Source organism: Macrobrachium nipponense, chromosome 44, assembly GCF_015104395.2.
Source record: "Macrobrachium nipponense isolate FS-2020 chromosome 44, ASM1510439v2, whole genome shotgun sequence".
NCBI classification, from domain to species: domain Eukaryota; kingdom Metazoa; phylum Arthropoda; class Malacostraca; order Decapoda; family Palaemonidae; genus Macrobrachium; species Macrobrachium nipponense.
Window position 1 is genome coordinate 3,624,497 of NC_087221.1, and position 17,051 is coordinate 3,641,547.

The window sequence follows — 17,051 nt, forward strand, 5'->3', positions numbered from 1 at the left end:
ATATTATATATATATATTATATATATATATATATATATATATATATTATATATAATATAGATATATATATAGAATTATATATATAGGGATATATATATATATATATCTGATACCATATTATTTTATAGATACTAATATATATATATATATTATAATATATACTATTATATATATATATATATAATATATTATCTATGTCGATTCTATATCTATATCCAATCTCTAATTATATAGATTTATATATAGATATATATCTATAGATATATATATATATATATATCTATATATATATATGCTAAATAAATATTTATAGGATTATATAGAATATATATATATTATATATATATTATATATAATTATTATATATATTATAATTAGATAGATTATAGACATATATATATCTCTATATATATATTTATATATCTATATATCTATATCTATCTATATATATAGATATATAATATCATATTATATATAGTAATGTAATTATATATATATATAAATATTTATATATATTATATATTCATATGATATCTATATATATATATATATATATATATATTATATATAATATATATATTAGATATATTACAGATATATCTCTATATTTATATCTATATCAATATCTATATCTATATATATATATATATATAGATATATATTATATATATATCTATATATTATATATCTATTATTATATAGATATTATATTATTGCATATAATATCAAGATATCGATTATATCTGTATATATATATACATATATTTATATAATATATATTAATTTATATATTTATATATATATATAATCTTATCTATATATATAAATATATATAATATACATTATATATATATATATATCATATTATAATATATATATATAATATATATATATATATCTAGATATATTATTATATATAAGAATTATATATAATATATATTATATATATACAGAATACGATATCTATATTTAGATCTATATCAATATCATATATCTATATATATATATATATTATATATATATATATATATATATATATATATATATAGATATATATCGATATAGATATTGATATAGATATAGATAGATATATATCTGTATATATATATATATATATATATATATATATATATATATATATATATATAGATATATAGATATATATATATATATATATATATATATATATAGATATATATATATATATATATATATATATATATATATATATATCATATTTACACACAAATATTTCATCTTACCAAACTAAGTTTTTTATACAACCACAATCATTCCTATATTTACTTGAATTTTCACAAAAACAAAATCTGGAACATGCTATTGAGTTTATTTTACATCTGCATATATTTATTTTTGAATAGTCTTTCAATTACATGGGAAAGGAAAATCATCAGGTAGCTGTTGTAGAATGATTTGATGATTCCAGCCTGCCCCTTTTTCTATATATCCAAAATCATTTTAGTTTTAAAAGCCTTCTTTGTCCTCTAATATACTGTACCCTCTATTGGCTTGAAGATAAGCTCTTTTGATGTGTAGCTTGAGAGAATTGGAAGTTGTTGGAAGCTTTGTAAAATAAAAAAAAATTCATGCGATTGTTTTTAAATGCGCTGGTGTCATCCATTTTCTTGAGTTCTTTTGCCAAGACTAGGCATTTTATACTATCATATCTGACAATTCTGCTGCTCCAAAGTCTTTGATATGGTAAGCACAGTCTTTAGCACTCGTTTGTGAGATACAGACAAATTTTCCTTCTCTCTCTCTCTCTATTACAAGCAACCTTGTGAACGTTGTCAAATGCAACCACTACATCACTCCTCCATATTTCCTCCCCTGTTACATTTGACAACGTCTCCTCACATACACACAACATCCACACAATATCGCTTTTCTTAACACCCAGGGATGTTCGGATATTGGCCCCCTGGATCTTGTTTGAAGCCCCTCATACACTCCTCGGTCTCATCACCTCTAGACCACTTTCATCCACATTCCCATTATCTCCCTCGCTACAGTACTCCCAAATCTCATTAAGTATCTCATCTACCCCTTCTAACTCTAGTCCCCATATCTCTGCTACCAAATCTCTCATATTCCTATCAAATTCCTGAAGGAACTCATTCAAACTTTCAATTACCTCCCTACTACTTGGTTCCCCTCCTGTCGAAATCTCACTAAACTCTGTCAACTCAAACTCACACACACTGTAAGTCTCATCCATTCCCTCCGCAGGCTTATTTGTATTTTATGTTTTATCAACCATCTCTACCCTAACAATAACCCCTCTATTGTGCATTCCTCACCCTTCCACTTTATTCCCTTTATTTACCCTATGCTTTCTTCCATACTCAACCAAAACTAATTGCTGTAACAGGCCTGCTCCCCTCCTCAAGAGGCATCTAATAATAGCCCCTTCCCAGGTCTAAATTGGTAAACACCCTCATTCCATGCATCTTGTACACACAATCAGACACCACATTCATTGGAAATCACTCCTTCACAGTTGCTTCATTCACCCTTCTGTAATCTACACACACCCGCAAACTTCCATCCAGTTTTCGTACAAGGACTATGGGTCTATTCCAGGCAATCTCACTCCTCTCTATCACTCCCACTCTCTCAAGTTCCTCACACTACTCAATCTCTCAAGTGATAGGCAAGGAAAAGTGTCGGAGACGCTGATATATGGGGATATCATCTTCCAGAACTATTTTAGATTCCGGAAGCTTAGACCCCGCAAAATCCTCGTCTCCAAAGCTCAATACACTTCACCTATTCCACAACATCTGCATCAGTTGCTCCCTGTCACCATCACTAACATTTTTATCCACCCTAACTCTTTCTCTCAACTCATCATACTTCCAACTATCACCTTCTTTCACACTACCTGTCATCGCCCGTCGCATCCTAATGTATCTTTCGTCGTCTGCATTCACCTACATGTATAGTAACCCTACACAATCACCCTCATGTATACCCAACACTTGGCAATGAGGCCACAAAAACCCGAGGATTCTCCATGTCTATGACTTTGTCATACACATGCACACTCGCTCTTACCAACTTGTTCGCATCCACACCTTCAAACACATATTCACACTTGTCACCATTAGCGATCCCAATGGCACCCCATTCCATACCTTATTGTCTAACCCTCCATCCCTATCCAAGTACAACTCCTATGTACATTCCCTTTCATCTGCAACTCAATCATGTCTGCCCTCAGATGGACCACCATCCCACACTTCTTCAAGAACCTATACCCTAGCAACATATCATACTTATCATTCATTCCCTCGATTTCTATACTTTCACAGAACTTTCCCACCACAGGCATGCTGAAATTCCCTATTCCTCATAGCCCCCCTTTACACTTCCTAACCTCACACTCAATCTGTAACTTATCACATCCATTCTTAAAAGACAAACATTGACGCTGCAGCCGGTATCAATCAAAGTAACTAAACATACCCCTTTGCACCTTACTCTTACACTCATGGGCTCTATCCCTGAACCTTTCTTCATTCAACAATCCTTTGCACACATGCATCACCTTTATTGCCCACACACTAGAGGACCTACCCAACTGAATCCCCTTAACACCTGTTTCCCGAATTCCCAGCCTGACTCATTCTCTTCTGCCTAAACACACTTGCTACATGATCTTCCATTACACATGCTATTCCTTACACATCCTAGCATAATGCCCATTCTTGTCCTGTCTGCCCACACCTATAACATTTAATTTCCCTATCTCTCTGACATAAGGGTAAATACGGAGATATTATATAAAATATTAGAGAAAATAGTGGATAAATATATACCGAAGAAGAAAAGTAAACATCAGTCATGCATACCAAGAGACAGAAGGATCTTGTTCCAGAAAATCAGAAAGTGGAAAAAAGGTCTTGCAAAAGAAAAAAAATGCATGGAAAGTTATAGAACTAAAAAGTAAGATAGAAAATGCAGAACAAAAGATTATACAATCAAAAGCAAATGAAAAACGGGACTTGGAAGAAAAAACCCTAATAAATATCAAGCAAAACCCCAAACTATTATACTCATATGCGAAAAAGATGAATAAAAGAAGAATAGAAATTGGCCCTCTAAGAATTGAAGGGAGATTAACGAATGAAAAAAAGGAAATTTGCAACATATTGGCAGAATGATATAAGAGAGAATTCACCCCTAGAAGAGATAATGAAGATAATGATATAGAAGTAAGGGACGAAAATAGTGAAAATTTAGCTGACATAGATATTAATGAAGCTGATATTGTGCAGGATATTAATGAAATTAAAAATGGAGCTGCAGCAGGGCCTGATGAAATTCCTGCTATTTTGTTAAAGAAAGTAGTTCATTCTATTGCAAAGCCACTTGCAATATTATTAAGACAAAGTGTAGATACAGGCAAGATTTATGATGAGCACAAATTAGCATATATGAGGCCACCACTCGAACAACCGTCTATCTGCACAAAACAGAAATCGGAGAAAAACGCGATTGAAGTTTTGCAATGTTTACGTTATCATATTTCCGTTATTATTTATGCTATGACATCATTCTTTTTTTCAAAATGAAGCTAAAAGCATGCTCTTTACAAATATGTGAGTAAATATTATCTGTCTATCCAAAATGTATCTCAAACAACACTATAACTGCAAAAAACCGAAGTTTGTCAACATTGGAATTCATATATAAGTGATAATTATGAATGGTATGATGTAATTTTTCTTCTTCGACATTATATTAGCCTAGATTTTAGAAACTTAAATGATTAAAAACTAGTATAATTATATAATGATGGGAAGAAGAAATATAAAAATTAAAAAACTTTATTGTATAAGAATGGTGGTCTGTAAAATTATTCAGTTATGAAACTTTCCTTATGACACGTCTTTGGTCATCATTCATAGTAGGCCTACGTGGTGCAATCACATAACTACATACCTAAAAAAGATGTGTTAAAGCATACTATAGCCCTAAAAGCATGGTAGGATGTAAGATTTACTAGCACCATTTTTTTTTGGATTACACATAATTGTGCATAAAAAAAGAGCATGACTAACTTTTTTTTCCCCATTTAACACATCTGACTATCCAATATTGGGTACAGTAATGATAGGCTAATAGATTTTAAAATCCATTAAGGTATACTGTTTGGAAGGTATTTTCACTGATTTTTTACCATAAAAAGACCGAGGAGTAATTACGTGTGCACTCACATTATTCTTTTCACATTGAGTACTACATATTACTGCGTTGTTTTCAATTTCATTCGATTCCTTGTGCTTTCTACCCATAGTTGATGATCACAATAACTGTTATTTTTGTCAGAAACAATGCTTAATGAAAATTATAAGGTAAACCACGGAACACGAGAACTTGACAGCCAAACTAAGTGCCCTTTAAATATGACGTCATACCAAATCAAAGAACCTCATTGGTGGACGCATGCCAATAACGTTTTGTTCGACAGAACATTATCCGGGCTCCTTTTCCATCGAATAACCGCTTATCTGCAAATTTTGCAGATATACTGTTATTCGATTCATTTTCATCCCAGGCTCTTTCACTCGTATAACAACTCACAAATATTGCGCATTTATAATTCTAGTTACTCTCAGTCTCTCTAGATTATGAACGTGAAAAACATATTTTTTTTACAATTTCTAAACACTAGTATATAGAAGAAGAGTTGCTGGATTCGAAAGTATGTATAACTCAAAATCCGAAAATTTGCAGATAGACGGTTGTTCGAGTGGCGGCCTCATATTACCCCTACTTTCAAAAGTGGATCAAGACTAGAGGCAAGTAATTATAGGCCTGTGAGTCTAACATCACATATTATGAAAGTGTATGAAAGGGTAATGAAGAAAAATATTATGAAACATTTAATAAAAAATAATTTGTTTAATATAGGACAACATGGTTTCGTACCCGGAAAAAGTACACAAACCCAATTGTTAGTCCACCGTGAGAACATATTCAAAAATATGAAAAGCGGAAATGAAACAGATGTGGTTTATCTAGACTTTGCAAAAGCTTTTGACAAAGTAGACCATAATATATTAGCGAAGAAAATTAGAAAACACAATATCGTGGATAAAGTAGAAAGATGGTTAAAAGAATTTTTTACAACAGAAAACAGATGGTTATTGCAAACGATGAGAAATTGGATGAAGCCAAGGTAATTAATATCCGGTGTGCCACAAGGTACGGTGTTAGCTGCAATAATGTTTGTTATTATGATTGAAGACATAGACAGTAATGTTAAGGATTCGGTAGTGAGTAGTTTCGCTGATGACACAGGAATAAGTAGAGAAATTACTTGTGATGAAGATAGGAACGCTCTACAAAGAGACCTTAACAAAGTATATGATTGGGCAGAGGTAAATAGGATGGTATTTAACTCTGATAAATTTGAATCAATAAATTATGGAGACAGAGAAGGAAAGCTATAATGAGACAATCACAAATAAGGAAGCAGTTAAAGACTTTGGTGTGATGATGATAGGAACATGTTATGCAATGATCAAATAGCAATTCTTTTGGCAAAATGTAAAGCAAAAATGGAATGTTGTTACGGCACTTCAAACAAGAAAAGCTGGAACACATGATTATTGCTTTATAAAACATATGTTCGTAGTCCACTTGAATATTGCAATATGATATGGTACCCACACTATCAAAAGGATATTGCACAAATAGAGAGTGTACAAAGGTCCTTTACAGCTAGAATAGAAGAAGTTAAGGACCTTGACTACTGGGAAAGACTACAATCCTTAAAATTATATAGTCTAGAAAGGAGAAGAGAACACTACATGATAATTCAGGCATGGAAACAGAGAAGGAATAGCAGAAAACATCATGGAACTAAAAATATCAGAAGGAGCAAGCAGAGGTAGATTAATAGTGCCCAAAACTATACCAGGAAAAATAAGGAAAGCACACAGGACATTAATCCACTACGCACCAGCATCGATAATGCAGCGTCTATTCAATGCGTTGCCAGCTCATCTGAGGAATATATCAGGAGTGAGCGTAGGTGTGTTTAAGAATAAGCTCGACAAATATCTAAACTGCATCCCAGACCATCCAAGATTGGAAGATGCAAAATATACCGGAAGATGTACTAGCAACTCTCTGGTAGACATTAGAGGTGCCTCACACTGAGGGACCTGGGGCAACCCGAGCGAACTGTAAGGTCTGTAAGGTCTGTAAGGTCACTCACTAACTAAATGTCCCGTCTTCCCACACCTACCGACATTCAATCCTCTTATGCCCTTTTTTCCCACATCTATAACACTTCTGCTCCATCTCACAGCTAACTGACCCTAACCCTCTGACACTGGCACTCCTATCTCACGTAGGTTTCACCATACTTGCATTACTTTCTCTAATGCTCCTATCAACCGCTTGCTCTGCCATTTGCCTCATCCCTGCTAAAACTGCCTCCCTATAGCCCCTAAACTCAAGTATACCCTCATTTACTTCGATCCTGATGCTGACACTTTCATACACCTATCTAATTCATAATCGTCAACTATCTCTAAGATATCATTCCATGTCAACCTCTCATTCGTCCATCTCATTTCTTCCTTATGTTTCAGATTTATAAACTCAGATACACTCTCAGGAACAGTTGCTAACAACTTCCTCACTAACTCCTTACGCTCATTTATTCCCTTGCCCCCAAACTTTTTCCTAGCCAATGTCTCTAACTGGCATACATATGTACATAGACAATGACTCACCAACATTCATTCTGGCATCCTCAAAATCATTCCTCCTCCTATATCAAACACTGCTCTTTGCCCTCCTAGCCCGTTCCATAATCCTAGTCTTAACTCTCATATGACACATCTACACTCATCATTATCCTGTACATGTTTAACAATACCCTGTCAAGAATTCTCCTAACACCCTAACCCAAATCCTATTGTCTCTGTACTTCGCCATACAATATTTCTCGTATTTCTTGAAAAAGTCCCCAATCTCCCTACTCCCATATTCCTCAAACTGTGCACATTGGGGTGCCTCTCTCATATACATAGCCTTTCGTATTTCTAGCTCACTCTCACTTCCACTACTTTCATCTTGACCCCTCTTAACTTCTGAATACAATGAAGCCAGTTCCATACTGACATCCATGCTCTTAGCAACACCCTTCTTGCACTTCATCTTACATACTTTTTTCCACTTAGTCTTTTTCATTCCTCAGCCCCCTTCTTATCCTTGTCCTTAGGTTTATCCTTACCCTGTGTCTTCCCCTCACTTATCACAACCAAATCACCTTCGTCACTTATACTCTCATCCACTATCTCTTCTACCTTCTTTATCACTCCTAGCCCGTCACAAGGCCCAGGAAGTCTACCCCCAATAGCTCCCTCTCCAATCAGTCCCTTAACCATCTACACTGCTATCATCATCTACTCAAATTTCTCATCCACCTTCTCAATCATCTGTTGCTTGGCCCCTTTTCTTTCCTCTTTAATTCCTTCTTCGGCACTCCTCATCACTCCTCTCAACTCTCCTAACTCCCTCTTTTGCTCCTTACACTCAATCCTAAGCCTCTCATACTCTCTTTCCACTCTTTCCTTAGCTTCCCTCGACAATTGCAATACATCCCTCAGCCTCTCTATCTCCTTCAAACCTTCCATCCTTGCTTTCTTCACCAATCATACAGCCTCATTATACCAAATGTCCTGATGCTGCCACACCAGCATTCCCTTTTTGGGGGCCAAAGCAAAGCAAACAAGATTTCCCCATATTTATGTTATACTGTCCAGGTACCAAAATTTTCCCCTGCCACACTTTCCTCTTTACATTACTAATTACTGACAGGAATATTGTTTCAACGAGATAAAACACAATAACTCGAAAAACATGTACTCACCAACTCTTGACACAATCAGGGCAAGACGCTGCATTGTCCACTGGATACAGTCACTGAGACACAAACTCATCCACTAGCACACAGCACCAGACCAACAAACCACCAAATACCAATACACACAAAAAAACACAAAAACCATGTAACAACTCAAATACAACACGACAAATCACTACACAAACAAACACTAAGATTTCTCAACAACTCAAAAAACACAACAAATCACTACCACAAACAAACACCAATAAACATCAAGATTTCTCAACAACTCAAAACAATAAGACAAATCACTAACACAAACAAGCACCAATCAACATCAAGATTTCTCAACAACTCAAAAAACATCCAACACAAGACACTCACCAGCTTAACAACCATCAGATGGACACAAGCACAACAAACTCAATTACTCAATATCAAAACAATCAAAAACATACAATGACAACTGACCATCAATAACTACCTTCAAATACTGACTTGACTGACCGCTCGTCATTTGCTCCAATAGCTGACTGACTCAGATTCACTCACTCAAAGCTCGGCGACCGAGCCAGCAGACGAACCCAAAACGTTGCCAAACAAGCGGTCCACTCATTAACTACCTATTCACCTCTCTCTCTCTCAAAATGGAAAACCACTGACACAAACTTTCCCCATAATATCTTAATAACAACAAATAAACATAAAACACGATATAGCAAATACACAAAACAACCAAACCCTTCCTATTGCCTCCAACGAACACAAACAACCTAACGAGAAAACAACCAAAACAATCAGCCACTCACCTTTCTCTCTCTCTCTCTCTCTCTCTCTCTCTCTCTCTCGTCTCTCTCTACTCTCTTCTCTCTCTCTCTTACAAGCGGCCACTATACACCTCGTCTCCATAATGTAGGTTTGATTCTCTCATCAAAGCTATCTACAATGACGTCCGGGAAATCGTGTAGAAGCTGGAAGAAAGGCAACAATCTGTGCAAGTTACCAAAGGAGATATTATAATCAATTACCCATGTGGAATTATTCAATTTCCATATCCATTCTCCCGCTGTGTCAAAAGTCTGACATCTATGCTCAACCATGGTCATCTGACCTTTTCTAATCTTGTAGAAGCCCCTCAGGTCTATCACCATATCTCCGTGTTCCTTTGTACCATAGGCTGCTCTCAGAAATGCATGTAGTTCGATCCTTGACAGCATTTTGTTTGCTGAAAGCTATGGCAGCAATGTGCTAAGACCAATGTATTGAAATCCAACATGGCTTTTTCCTCTCTGAACACCTCTGCATCATTCTTAATTCCCTGTGCATTTAAAGAATTATTAACTCCTTCAATAAAAATCTGTGGTGGCTGCGAAAGAATGCCATCCACCATACCCTGAAAAGGGTGAAATCCCAATGCAATTGTAGTGACTTTATGAAGCAAAGTCAGATAATTTTTATCTACTCCTGCCATTTTGTCTAACTTAGTGACACCCTCAGTATTTAGGATTCAACTAGATCTTAATATCATTTGAACACCAACAATATTCACCAAATTCCTTCACAAATCCCTGATATAAATTCCCAAAGTGAATATTCCCTGCACTCTTACAAAAAGAAAACCCAATTTCTACTCTCATGGTCAAGGTTACCTCACCAGCTAATCAAATATAGGCTATGAATGCAAGAGAGAAAAAGAGACTCTCCCCTTATCTCGTTGCTATCCGAGGATTTCTGCTGATCTCGCCCAAACCTTGGGTACTCCCCCAGACCTCAAGCTACTAGCCTGCACCAACTCCACACCTCTTGTTCTCCCCACTCTTTGCATGCACCAACACAAACTCACTCAAAAGAAAAAAAAATGAAACACATCGGTGCCGTATATTCCCCTCAAATAGATTAATCCCCTTGATGAGGGTACAAAGTTGCTCTTCGCTAAACATGTTTCACTATACGGTGGTTGCAAGCATGCACTTTACCACCCCTCTTAATCTCTCAAAGAAACCCCCTTTTCAGGGAGATCTGGGGGTCTGGAAGGTCCATTTCATTCCCCTTCCCCTAAGACTCAATGAGTCACGTCCTCATCATATACTTCACTCAAGAAGGTGCTCGCCGCACAAAAGATTGTGGCATTATCACTGTAGATTCTGAATGGTGCCCTGTGAGTGGCTGCAAATCTCCTCAAGAGTAATACGAAAGTGTCAACATCCAGCCCGTTGCAATTGTCCAGGTACACTGCACTGCTGGCCAGACAAGTAATGTTAGGGAGGTATCCTAACCAACCACCCCCCCCCCCCCTCAACCCTTATCAGGCCGATGTGGTCCACTCCAACCTTGTCAGTTGGGAAGGGAGGAGGCCTGAAGGCTATGATACATGCTCTGCATCTCCCTACCACTCACTTGGCTATGGCACTCAACCCTGGGCTCCAACATTCCTACCAAAAGAGTGTGATTTATACATTAACACCACAATGCATGTGTGTGCTTTGGAGGTGCTCAAGATACAATGTGACTAATTTTCCTTTTGAAGGAAACAGTATTAGTTCACTTTTACAATTTGATACAACTCTTAATCTACTTTAGGTATACACAACCCAGTTTCTTGTAATTAAACCTAACTGTTCAATGAAATTGTTGATGTGTACAGGTATTTGCACTCCATTTTCTAAGTGGTCACAAACTGTAGGGAAGTGGTGCCATTGTTCCATATATGGAAGTTTTAAGAAGGGGTCCACCTTGCAGCATGCAAACTTTAAGACAACTCATTATTCTAATTACAGAAATGAAATCAGTATTCTAAGCAAAGAAACAAAATTAATGTTACTCCCCTGGGTTCCCATAGTTTGGAGAGCGGAGGCAGTTTCCCTTCTTCCCTCAATTCTCAGAGGGCTGCAACAACTTGGACAAGGTGTTGATTGGGTGTTTCATCACTTCTCACTAACAGTTCAGCCAGGCCTTTCACACGAAGAAAGACTGGTCCCTCTTACCACATGTGATTTTGACTCAGGTTCCTCAACGTGGAACCTCGGGTCAGGGTGTCAGCAGGGTTGTACTTGCTGGGCACGTATCTGAGATCAACTTCACATTCCTGTTGAATAGCATTAATTTCCCCTACCCTGTTTGATATGAACGATATGAATGTGTTCTTGTTCCCCTCCTTGCTAGCTACCCAGGCCATGGCTACCTTACTATTAGTGCATGAAAATTTAAGATCCTTTTCAAATGTTTCCCCAACCTGAACCCCAACAACAATGCTAAGAATTCCAATTTGGGGATGGTTAAGCTGGCTTGCCTTCTTGGGGTTACCCTTATTTTTGACGTAAGGATGTCAACTTGTCCTTCCTCCTATTTTATTACGTGACGGCCCCATAAGCCTTGCTAGATGCATCAGTGAAAAGATATAATTTTGTTTCTCCTATCATGATACCTCTTTTGAATTCTTAAGTGTGGATGTGCATGAATTCCTCAAGAATTTTACTGGATTGTTCTTGCTTTTCTCTGCTTAAAACGTCATCCCATCCTATTCCCGTTTCCCACAAGTCTTAGAGGAAGATTTTGCCTCTTACAAAAATTGGACTAACAAGTCCCAAAGAATCAAAATTGGACATGAGCAATGACAAAAGTTTACATTTCGTAAGCAGTGTGCCTTGCCTGCTCCCACTGATTCCCCTACATGGTTTCAGACTCAAGCAATCTTTCTCCCTATTCCAGTTCATACCAAAAATTGAGATTTCCTTTGGCTCCTTTCCTCCAATCTGTTGGTCAAAGTTCATATTGTTACTGGCCCACCCCATCAATGACATGTGAGCCTCATCTAGCAATGACTTAACTTTCACATAATCCCTTCCCATCTCTTCTAAGGTTTCAAAGGTCTGTAAATAATTGTCCATGTAAAAGGATCTGATCAGGTCTTCTCCCCCTTTTTCCCCTAGATGGGTCCTAAGTACTTGCTACAATAGGGGTAAAGACTAGTTTTGACACCAAAAATTACGACACGGAGTGGGAAGGTGACTATTTGTGTTGGCATCTTATGCCATAGAAAACAAGCATATTTAGAGTCTTTAGGGTCAAGCAAGTCATGAGGAATGGCTTGGAAACATCTGAGGTTATGGCATGAAGGTTATGTCTAAATTTGTTCAACAGGTAGTAAAGTATCTTGACCATGTTAGGCCCTGGATACAATCAATCATTCAGTGAGAGTTCACCTTTGGCTTTGGAGGAGGCATTGAAAACTATGCACAGTGATGTAGTCAAGCTTTGTTTCTTTACTGCGAAATGGGGCAGGTAATACCCCTCTACTTGTGCATTACGAACTTCCTCAATGAAGCTTGCTGCTAAATACACCTGAAGTGCAATCAGTTGTGTGAGGGCAGTATGGTAATTATCATTTGGTCATCCCGACCCACAGAATGGTAAACTCACTTGATAGCTCCGATCAGTCTTGGTGATACTCTGCTGGACTTTTTCCATTGCTGCATGCTCAGACGTAGTAAACTGTTTGTGAGGCACAATACCAATTTGTCCAGTTTCCATTTTACATCAACACCTTGAGCTGTTTCTACTAACCTATACACACTGAGACACCCTCCTGTATGACAGGAGGGTGCCTCAGTGTGTATAGGTTAGTAACCCCATTATGTGTAACAAACACGCTAACTCCATCTACCTTTTCCATTCCAATTACAAATAAATTAAAGTAATTGGCTCCAATTAGTAAATTAACATTTCTCAAAAAATCTCCTCTTATCTCTATACCAGCCATTGTACACCCTTTATTTTGTAAGTTGCTCTTTACATTTGTTAATCCTACATTATGAATAGGTGTGATATCACATCATCATGTACCACCAACTTTGATCTGACAACCAGCTTGCCCATATGCACTCAACATGAAATAACATAAAATTCCCCCTCGACTACTTGTAAGCCAAAGGATGCAATATTCAGAGAAACATATTTGATAACAGGCAAATTCAGTCTTCACACCAACCAACAGGAGGTCGCATTGGGCAGCAGGGTGGCTGGTAAATCAGCATTTTCGCGTTCACGCATGGTTTCTCCTTTTTCCATTTAGTTTAATTCCCTTTACTTATGTTATAACTTAAATCTGTTTGGTTCTGACTTTGATTCTTAATAGGCTGAGACACTACATGAGTAGAAGGTCGACCGGATCTATCAGTAAATGACGCACTCCGTGACGTCTATGTCTAATGCAATACCTCTTAAGGGGACCGTCCGCTATGGCGGATGCATGTCAACTTGAAAAAATAAAAAATCGAGTTATTACTTGTATCTATGCAGAAACATACCGTGCATGCTTTCCAGAAGTTTCAGCCAATTATTTTCACAAATAATGAAGATATAGCGGTTTTTAAATGATGACGTCATCGTAACTGCGTCGTCTGTATGACTTGAGTTTGACAGACTCGTTTTTGCGTGTTTATTTTTGCATATATACAGCGATTTTTTAAGATTTTTTTCGAAATTCTCATACATCTGGTAGCAATGAAAGGTACTGTGACACTGGGTGAGAAGCGAGCTGCTCAGAGCGGTTATTTATAGGCGAGACTCGGAGAATGACTCAGTTACGCCACAGACGTCCAAGCAGTTACACGCACGTAGGCACTTGCGTTTGGTTACTAGCTATTTACGTTGTTTTTATAACTTCTTAGTGAACTTATAGCAATGCCGAAGTTACCTAAGATCAAGAAGGCTATTCAGCAACTATGGCTAGCAAAATTAGCGAAGGCCAGGAGTGTGCTGAAAGAAAAACACGAAAATTAATTGTTTTCAGCTGCCCTCATTGTCTCATGTCTCGCCGTCAACATCATTACCTGGTGTCACGCTGAGGGTATTAACACACTTTTAGGGGTAGGACCACGATCCATGATGTAGAAATCAACAATAAAAGTACAAATAAAGTAATTATAATAATGTTGTTTTGACTTTTATAAGAAAAAAGCGAAAATTTACATAGCAAATCTTTGGGAGCTCATAACTCAAAAACATACTTATGCGCATGTCGGTAACCATTACTCGGTTATTTATTATCCAATTTTAGAGAGAAAGATATCATTGGAAAGAGGAATAAAAATCCCATAATTCTGAGTGACAGAATTTTGATATCTTTTTTTTCTTTTTTTTGTAGAATTTTTGAGTGTCTAGACTAAAAAAAAAAAAAAAAAAATCATAAAAAATAAAAAAAAATTAAAAAATCAAAATTCTGTTTCTAATTACTAAACCAGTACAGTTCTCTTGATGTCTCTGCTCGATCCTCACAGCTTGCTAAATCTGGTTCCAGCTAATTCTCTACCAGCTAATCCTTTTAATCTACTAACTCCCGTGCCTGTGACTTATATTTACGGTTCTCTCTCATTTAAAAATTAAGTTTTTGGGCGAAGGGCTGCTTGTGTAGGAGATTACATATAATAACGAATGTATTTTGACATTCTATAAGTTACGTAACATGTTGTTGATTTAATAACATGACTCAAGGGTTCCTGTAGGATCTTGCAGAATTGTAAAGCATAAATTAAAGAAGAGTTGACATTGCCTTGACGTTGTTCCCTCGCCGCTTTGTATAACGTCTTAGTTTGTAGACACCTGGATCATCAGTTTAATATTGAAAAAGGTAACGCCAACCGATGACCCTCTGGCAAAAACATGTTGTCGTTCCCATCACAGTCTGTGCCTACATCACAGTCCTAGATCCGTATATTCATGCGTGTGTGTGTACAAAATTGAGCAATGTTTCGCTCGACTATGTTCTTGTAAACAGAATGCATATCAGACTTCTACCAAACCTCTCCGCTTGAAGAGCTATCCAAATCTTCTCGTAGCTATCATTTGCGATGTAAGCTTGGTAAATATAAATTATTATTTAACTATGAGTTTTAACGTCTTAAAACCTTCATACTAGAAGTAACAATTGATGGGGACTTAAAAAATATCATCACAGTCAATGATACTTCACGAAGGTGTGATGTTTACCAACCGACATCTGCCGATATCATCGCAGGTCAAACAATCGCAAGGCAATACCCCTTAAACTTGTATATGCTCTCTTAGTGTCAAATATACTAGTAAGATATTTATATTTATACCTAGATGCTTATGAATTCAACGCCGACATACCAGATGTCAAGAGACAAACATTTTTATAATGGAACAGCACAAGATGTCCCTGCTAAGGTTATCCTAAATTTCCTTGAGGAGTCTCAAGCTGAAGTAGGATCAGGCCAATTATTACAGTTTTTATTCTACACATACCCAACCATTCAAACAAAATCAACCATTCAAACAAAATCATGTCTCACAAAGAGAACATTAAATAGGAACTATCAAAATGATGATTTTACATTCAAACATTTTTCTATTCAAAGACAATGTTAAAACTCATTTATTTTAATAACAGTAAATTAATAATTTGTTATGAATCATTGCATTTTTATTAACAAAATATGCCCTCAGAACACAATGACAATGTTTATGCTATCAGCACCATATATTTCTACATCGCCCCACGGGCGTTGTATGCATTAAATCGAGAGAATATCGGAAAAAACAAGCGAATATAGGTCTTAATTAAGTGATGTTACCTCACAATTTTCGGGGAACCCCAGAGAGAGAAAATTCTACGTAGAAGTTCTAAATCCTGAAATGCATCCTAGGCCTACTTTAAAGTATCAGAAATAATACAAACAAGTAACATAACATAAAAAAAAATTAGAATTGCCAAATTCCAGGATTGAGGCCAGCTCCAGTGTCTTGAGGTTGCTAGCCACAAGGTGACATGAAGAGCAGTCTCATACTGGAAGTCTCCGTCACACTGAGAAAGCTTTTGCGAGTTTTGCCTGCACTCAGTGGGGCAGAGAGAAACGGACAAGTTCCAGCAACGACGTCAAACCCATTTATTTCCTCTTTTACCTCAGGTCCTTAATTGCATCATAGGCGCCTCGGTTTTTGTTTTCATATATTTTTCTCCAAAAGAGGGAATCTGTCAGGTGATTAAAAACTGCCAAGGAAATTCTATTAAGTATTAAGGAAACGTTAAAAAGGTAAGTAGGAAACGAAGGATTGATTTTAACATGTAATAACTAATAAGAGAAAGGAAAATGCATTGACAAAGAATTAATTAACAGACAAGAATTTCTGTCTCGGT